At 37.3% G+C, this 8,521-nt stretch overlaps 1 non-coding gene across 1 annotated transcript; it reads right to left on the reverse strand.

The window, feature by feature from the left end:
- Positions 1-478: 478 nt before the first annotated feature.
- LOC128291292 (small nucleolar RNA R71) lies at positions 479-585 on the reverse strand. The gene has a single exon (XR_008281068.1). It is a non-coding gene; the product is annotated as a small nucleolar RNA R71 (small nucleolar RNA).
- Positions 586-8,521: the final 7,936 nt, after the last annotated feature.

An 8,521-nucleotide genomic window follows, 5' to 3' on the forward strand; every position in this document is an offset into this window, starting at 1 on the left:
AGAGGAAGAGCATGAGGAGGATACCAATAATGCTGAGGAGATGACAGAAAATCAGAATAATCCGCTACCCCCTGTGGTTTCTGCAAATCCTGTAAATCAGAATCCTATTCTTCGTACTATGTACGACTATGCTAAGCTTAATCTAGCTGGGGCTAAATCGAGTATTGTTAGCCCTGCAATTGCTGCAAATAATTTTGAACTGAAACCTAACACTATACAAATGATTCAATAGTGTGTTCAGTTTGATAGTTTGCAGGATGAAGACCCGAATACTCATTTGGCCAACTTCTTAGAGTTCTATGATACTTTCAAAATAAATGGCGTTTCTGATGATGTCATTCACCTTCGGTTATTTCCCTTTTCATTGAGGAACAAAGCTAAACAGTGGTTGAACTCGTTACCACGAGGTTCCATTACTACTAAAGAACAAATGACCGAAAAGTTTTTACTAAAGTATTTTTCGCCAGCTAAAACGGCAAAGTTGAGGAATGATATCTCTTCTTTTGTGCAGATGGATTTAAAAACTATTTACGATGGATGAGAGAGGTATAAGGACTTATTAAGAAGGTGCCTTCACCATGGGTTACCTTTATGGCTACAGGTTCAAACTTTTTACAATGGTTTGAACCCCTCAACTAGGCAGTTAATTGATGCAGCCGCCGGCGGGACCCTAAATAACAAAACACTTGAAGAGGCTTATGAATTTATTGAAGAGATGTCACTGAATAATTATCAGTGACAAGTCATGAGGACAAAGCAGACAAAAGCAGCTGGTGTTTTCAACCTCGACACGGTCACCATGTTATCAAACCAGGTAGAGCTTTTAAATAAAAAGATTGATAGTTTATGTGTCTCTACGTAGGTACATCCGGTGATGTACTGTGACATAAGTGGAGGAGGAATGAATAATCCAGAATGCCTAGCCTACGACCCTAGCAATACTAATGAACAAGTTAACTATATGGGTAACAATTCTAGGCCTCAGAATAACCCTTTTAATAATACTTACAATGCAGGTTGGAGGAACCATCCCAATTTCTCTTGGGGTGGTCAAGGCAATCAAAGACCACAACCCTCTCCAGGCTTTCAATCACCTTACCAGCAGGAAAAGAAGCCGAACCTTGAGGAGATGCTAACGGAATTCATCTCAGTGTCAGAAAAACATTTCCAAAACACTGAAACAACGCTTAAAAATTAGCAAGCGTCGATTCAAGTGCTCGAAAACCAAATAGGTTAGCTTGCTAAGCTGATCACTGAAAGACCACAAGATAGTTTGCCTAGTAATATCGAGACTAACCCAAGAGAGCAACACCATGTGATTACTGTTAGAGATGACGAAGGGCTAGTTGATTCCAACCTAGAACCAAGGCAAGAAGGCATGGTAAGTAAAGATAAGGTGGATGAAAGCCAGAATAAGCAAAAATCGGTAAGCAAAGAATATACACCTCGCGTGCCATACCCTAAAGCAACAAAGAAATACTGCACAGATGAACAATTCGATATATTCCTTAACCTTTTAAAAAAATTACATATTAACTTATCGTTTATTGAAGCTCTTTTATAGATGCCCAATTCAGTTAAATTTTTAAAGGAGCTTCTGACAAACAAACGGAAGATAGATGATTCGTCGCATGTAGAATTAAATGCAGTTTCCTCAGCAATTCTACAAAATAAACTACCCAATAAATTAAAAGATCCAGGGAGTTTTACTATTCCTTGTTTAATTGGTAGTTTAGCTGTTAATAATGCTTTGGCCGACTTAGGGGTAAGTATTAACATCATGCCCTATAAAATGTTTAAGCAATTGGGTATTGGGAAACCCAAACAAACTAGGATGAGTATTCAACTAGCGGATAAAACTATTAGATTTCTTAGGGGTATCATTGAAGATGTACTAGTAAAAATTGATAAATTCATATTCCCAGTAGATTTTGTTGTTTTAGATATGGAAGAAGAAGGTGGCGTTCCTTTAATCGTAGGGCGACCCTTTTTAGCGACTGCCAGGACCATTATTAATATTGGTACAAGTGAACTCACACTTCGTGTAGGTGACGAAATAGTTACTCTTCAGGCTCGTGATTCGATTGAGATATCAAGTAATGAAAATTACCTTATAAATTCGGTTAATAATACTAATCATGTGGTTCAATCCCCTTTGCAAGAAACATATTCGAGAAGCATAAATGAGGCACGTTCTAGTTCATGCACTAATAATGGAACCATCCATGAAAGACGAATGCTACAGATAGATGAACTAGATGAATGGCGGACTTATAGCAAGGAGGAGCAGAAGCAACACCATGATAAGCTTAACGAGAGAACCAATCAATTCAAGGTTGGGGACCAAGTTTGGTTAGATAAAAAAGACCCTCAAATTATCACTACAGAGCTCAATACAAACGGAGCGACTCATTTTACAGTATTCAAAGTCTTTCTATACGATACAGTCGAGGTAACCCATTCTCATTTCGACACTTTTAAGGTAAATAGTGCTCGACTTAAACCTTATTTAAATAAAGGAATTGACAGCGAGAAAGAGGAGTTTCGACTCTGTGATCTACCGTGACCATGCGAAATTGAGGTAAGTCTTGCTCAGACTTTAAATAAGTGCTTCTCGGGAGGCAACCCGAGCACTAACACCACTAACTAATTTATTTTTATCTATTTTTTTGTGTTTAAATGCAGGTTTTTGACCCACAGGCGTGTCCCAGTTCGTGTGCTCTAACAGGGGTTAAACACTGAGTTACATAGCCTGGTGACATGGCTGTGTGGAAACAGGGCTTAAATCACCAAAAAATTGATAGACATGGGCTACAAGAGGCCACACGGGTGTGCGACATGGCCGTGTTACCTACAGCCATGTGAAAAGTGGAACTAAATTTTCATACTTTAAACAAGTTGGAGATCTACACAGGCGAGGCATACGACCGCGTGTTCGAACACACCGACGTGTGGGATACCACACGGGCTTGGAAGAAGCGAACAATGCAGAACACGTCCGTGCAATACGGCCACGTGAATCATAAGGCCTGGATACAGAGGCGTGTCTAAGACTATGTGACGAGTGGGCTATTACTTTCCTCGATGAAAATGGGTTGGAACTTGTACCACAAGAGTGTGTAACATGACCGTGTGGCCCAACACGGGCCATTACACGACTGTGTCACCCATAAAATCCCTAACCCTAAAATTTTATTTTTGTCTTCCTCTTCTCAAACCCTCCTAAGCCCTAGCCGCCGTAGCCTTTAAAATCCCCTATTTCGGCCACCGTAACTCATCCCCCCATCTCGTCGAAAATCTCTTTCTTCCCCTTTCCCCTCATTTCTTCTTTCTTTTCCTCCTCTTTCCCTTCTCCCCCACGACGCAACCCTTCTCTCAACTGAACCCCTTCCCCCTCTCCCTCATACGTCCCCAAACCTTATCCGACGAACCCCACCTCCTCACCCTCACGCACTATCGCGCGCCCCACCCTTCTGGCCGTACCTCCGGTCACCACTTTCGGGTTCTCCTTTTGCCTCTCTCTTTTTATTATTATTATTACTAATACCATTATTATTCTTATTAATTTTATTTTTTTATTCATTATTGGATATTGCTATTACTATTTTGAATTTGTTTTATTTGTATTTACTATTATTCTTTTTATTGTTTAATTCATTAGTTATGTCTGTTTTGCATAATTCTGCCTTTTTAGAGTTAAATTTATTCTATGCTGGTACTCTTAGTGTTCCTATTAATAACTATTTTTTTTATCTATTTCTTTCCTAGTCTTAGTTTTACTGAGTATTTTAAATTATTCTTATTTTAAGTTTTGGACAGAATAGTGCATTACTTTCTGATCACATTCCTTTTGCTTTTATTCATATTATTCTTGCTAATTCATTAGTCATTTGATCAATTATTTAGTTTTATACTATATAACAGCATTCTATTTTTCACGAGGTCTGAATTGCTGAGCTAAACTTAGTTATTGCAAATTTATTACTGTGTTGATTCGTTAATTATCATTTTATTGCAGATTTATTATGACGAACATACACGGAAAGACCAAAGTCGTCGTCCCCGCTTCGAACAAGCGGAAGGGTCCTGGCACGACCTCATTAAGCGCCTCTATCGAGGTTCGTCATCCTTACCTCCGATTCTCTGCAGACCCACCTGAGGACTTATTCCAGCTCTTGCGCGTGTGACCACTAGGTTTGGGCCGATGCATCCACTAGGCTGCGTTAGAGCAAGTCAGACTAGCTCATGAGGTTCGTGCTTTCATTACTACAGCACTATGGGATCGTTTCTTTGATATCGTCAAGCCTACATATATGGAGCTTACTTTGGAGTTTTGCTCGACGTTTTACCTTCAGTGCATGATATCATCGCATGACAAGCACAGTACCATTACATTTCGACTTGGTAGCTTGGTACGACATATGAGTGTCCCTGACTTTGGTGCAGCTTTGGGCATCTACACCAATGGGTTTATGGGTGCCGCAAACTTTCCTCACCTCCACCGTCACGTCCATTACTCACCTTCATGCTGTTAAACTGATCTCATAGCTAGCCAGATACCTTATGAAGCGAGTCACTCGAAGGCGACATCTCTTTTTCCAACTCTACGATACATCCACGCCTTATTAGCTCACACTTTGACTGGTAGGAGAGAGAGCACAGGAGTTGTGAGCACTACTGATGCATACTATCTTTAGAGCATTGTGACCAGCCACATATTCGACTTAGCTTATTTTATCGCTCTTGCCTTTCACCACCAGACAGATCGCCATAGGAAGGATCCCATCTGTCTAGGCCATTATGTCATTCGCCTTGTTCGACACTTCGGTTTTCTCGACACACCGGAACAGTCATCAACACTTACCCTCGTTGGCCAGATGCCCCCTCAGGGCATCTCGAGCATGATCCATATAAGGATGATCAAGCGGCGATGTGGTGTAGACCCTACTCAGTACAGACTATTTCAATCTAACGTCGAGCATGACCCAGAGGACTTCATTGATGATGTTCCTCCCTATCACGAGGATCCACCTCAACCACCACATTCGAGTCATAGACCGATCCATTATGCTGCTAGCTCTCGAGGAGTGTTCTGTGAGGTGTTCATGAGTTTCCGTTAGTACTGTTCTGAGTGGTTCGACAGGCTTGATACAACTTTGTAGTAGATCTGCCAGCATTTACATATTTCTCCTCCAGCGCTGACGACGCACGCATCTGACGATGAATACCACTGAGTCCATTTATCTTTATGTTTATTTTTATTTTTATTTTTATGTTTATTTTGTTTTCCTATTTTGAACTTTATTTTAATTATTATGGTTGTTTCTTAATGAGTAACCCTTTAATCTCCTTCAGCATTGTGTTTATTTTCTTATTAGTTGCTCAGAATTTTGCACAACCCCTAGATTTATCTACAATTCTGTTTTTCACTATTCTGGGAAATTCATCCACCATTCAGGGCAATTTCAATTATCTCCCTATCTTATGATATTTTGTTTCTCTTATGATTTATATTTATTTGTACATTGAGGACAATATACATCTTAAGTGTGGGGAGGTTATTTATATGATTATTTGAAAATCCCTAAATTATACCTTCTGTTTAAGTAATTTCCTCATATTACTTTTAGAATGAACTCTTATTGATTTGTGATTTTCATTGATATGTTTTAGATTAAATTCATAGATATTTGTACATTGATGGTTTAAACTTTAAGATACTAGAGAATCAAGCATGACAAGTTTATTTTTCAGAATTAAAAATTTTTAGGATGTTTCCCTAAATTGAGGTATTACCTTGAAGTTGAAATTTGCTAGATTGACATAAAAAACCATCATTTTTTGTGAGATTTTGAGCCTTTAGAGCATACATTCTTCTTGCTCACTTTATTATTGGTTATGAGTGTGTCAATATTGAATTGTTATTCTAGAACTTGCTTCGATTATACATGTCGAGACCACACCTTTGATTTGATATACTAAGATGATAAAGGCACCTAGGTTTTAACCCATTTACCCCACAAAAAGCTACCTTTACAATTAACCATTAGTGAACCCCCTTTGAGCCTAACAAACCGTTTTTCAATTTATCCTTAATATTAACCCATACATCATACTTTTTGATTCAATTGAGAATTTTTCCTATTCTATTGACTCCCTTTTTGTCGAGATTTGATTTGGTTAATTGCCTAACTATGTTCTTTTATTTTAGTGTATAATTTTCTCTTATTATTCATTCATTCACAAAAAAAAAGTGAAAGTAAAGAAAAAATATAATACATATATGTTGATTATTATTAGTTCTTTGTCTTGAGCTTAAATAGTTAATTTCATATTCTGAGAAGAAGCTCATGTTTTTCTTTAATAAATTTGATTGATGTAATTATTTAAGTATTAGTTTAGTTTTTTAGTTAGGTAATTTATCAATTCGATCTCGATTCTAATCTTCTTTTTCAGCATTTATCCACACCTTTAACCCAAGCCCCGTTACAACCCTTTAAAGACCTTTTGATTTGTGTATCACATTATTTTATAGTGGTGGAGATTTGATTTTCATGCAACCTTATGGTAATAACTTTTCATGCTTGACTCTTGAGTGCTTAATTTTTGAACCTTAAACACTTTGAGTGATTTGAGTGAATCTTTAGTGAGGATATCAATTCTTGTTAATTTTTGAATTAAAGGTAATTATTTAGATAAGCGGTAATACCTATGTTTTAATGCTTTTAATGTTAGCCTTGGATTGCTTGTGCATTTAGTACTCTTTTAGTTGAATTATCAATATATGATTATTTGTGAAATTATGATAAAACATTCTTGATGAGAATTATGAATTGAGGAAGTTTAATTTTAATTGTGAGTTGAGGATTTTGCTTGAGGACAAGCAAACGCTTAAGTATGGAGATATTTGATAAACCATAAAAGTAGTATATTTTAATCCTATACCTAGCATATTTTTGGATGATTTATCATATAGATACTCCTAAACCTTTAATTTAATGTTTTATACTCAAGAGAGCGTAGGGGAACAAAAAGAGCAGAAAACAGGCCAAAAAGGGACAAAATGAGCTGATTTAAAGATCCACACAGCCAATACTACTTCCACACGGGTAGAGCGCATGCCCGTGTCAGACACACGGGCTGGCCACACGCCCATGTGGCAGCCCACCTAGATATCGCTCCCAAATTCCTAAATAGGCAGAAAAAGCCAAATTTTAGGGTTTCTGAGCATTTTAAAATCTATATAAACACACTAGAAGCAGACCTAATGGGGCACACAGAGTAGAAAGCAGAAATTACTCGAAAGAAGTCGTTGGAATTGTTTCAGAAGCAGATCCACCTCAAGATTGAATATCTTCATTCAAATTTCTTTCGAAGTTTATTTGGGTTTTTTTTTATATCTTGTTGTTTTTCTAAATTTGAGATGTTTTCCTTGGGTATTGTCTTTATTATTGGTTTATTCGATAATTTTCTTCACTTTCTGTCATGTTTATTAGTTAATTAGTTTAGTTAAATTTAGATTAAAATAAAATACCTTCTATTCTAGGCTAAATAATAGAAAGATAGTTAATACTAGTACTTTTAGTCCTTGTGGATACGATATTCTGGACTCACCATAACTATACTACCATTCGATAGGTGCGCTTGCCTTTGTCGTGATCGTAGCCTAGTTTAGTGTTTCATAAAACAATCATCACCATTTGTGGCCCAGGGAATGCTTCAAAGTTTTGAATAGCTCTTGAGTGCCTCCGGCTGAGTCGGTCAATTCAATGATTGATTTAATTTTGACTCAACTTGCGATAGAGAATGTCAAAGGACAACCAAATAAGCAGTAAGTTTAGTCCACTTTCTCTAATTTCTGGTTTATGGATTTAAATTTTACTCTTATGTCCTGGAATTGTTAAGGCTGTACGGGGCCTAATTTCCCTCAAACTTTTAAAGAATAAAACCAGAAATTTAAACCAAATATTGTTAGTTTATTGGAGCTGAGAACTAGTAGGTTTAAAGCAAATGTTGTCATTGCCAAGTTAAGTTTTCAATACTCTCATCGGGTAAAAGCAATGGGGTTTTATGGAGGAATTTAGATCGGTTGGAAAGATTCAGTCAGGATGAGATAATCTGAAATAATCCCTAATTTAACCTGATTCATGTTTTTAGTAATGGATGGCTTCTAGGTGCCTTTATAGCCTTTGTTTATGGTAGCCCAAATAAGATGAAGTAATAATATTTTTGGAAAATTTGAAATTGTTGGTTCTTAAAAAGGCCAATTCCATTAACGGTAATAGAGGATTTCAATGCTATTCTGTCGGAAAGTGAGAAGTGTGGGGGACTCTTTAGCGGTAAACGTTGCCCTCTTTTTTGGAAAATTTATAGACTCTTTTGCCTTGCATGATTTAGGATTCAGGGGTTCGACATTCACTTGGCATAGGGGTAGAGTTTTTAAAAGACCTGATCGAGCTTTTGGTAATGATGAATAGGTTAGGTCTTTTCCCAATTGTTGGGTCTCTCACGTTCCGAGGAT

The sequence above is a fragment of the Gossypium arboreum genome, chromosome 3 (assembly GCF_025698485.1).
Source record: "Gossypium arboreum isolate Shixiya-1 chromosome 3, ASM2569848v2, whole genome shotgun sequence".
NCBI lineage: Eukaryota > Viridiplantae > Streptophyta > Magnoliopsida > Malvales > Malvaceae > Gossypium > Gossypium arboreum.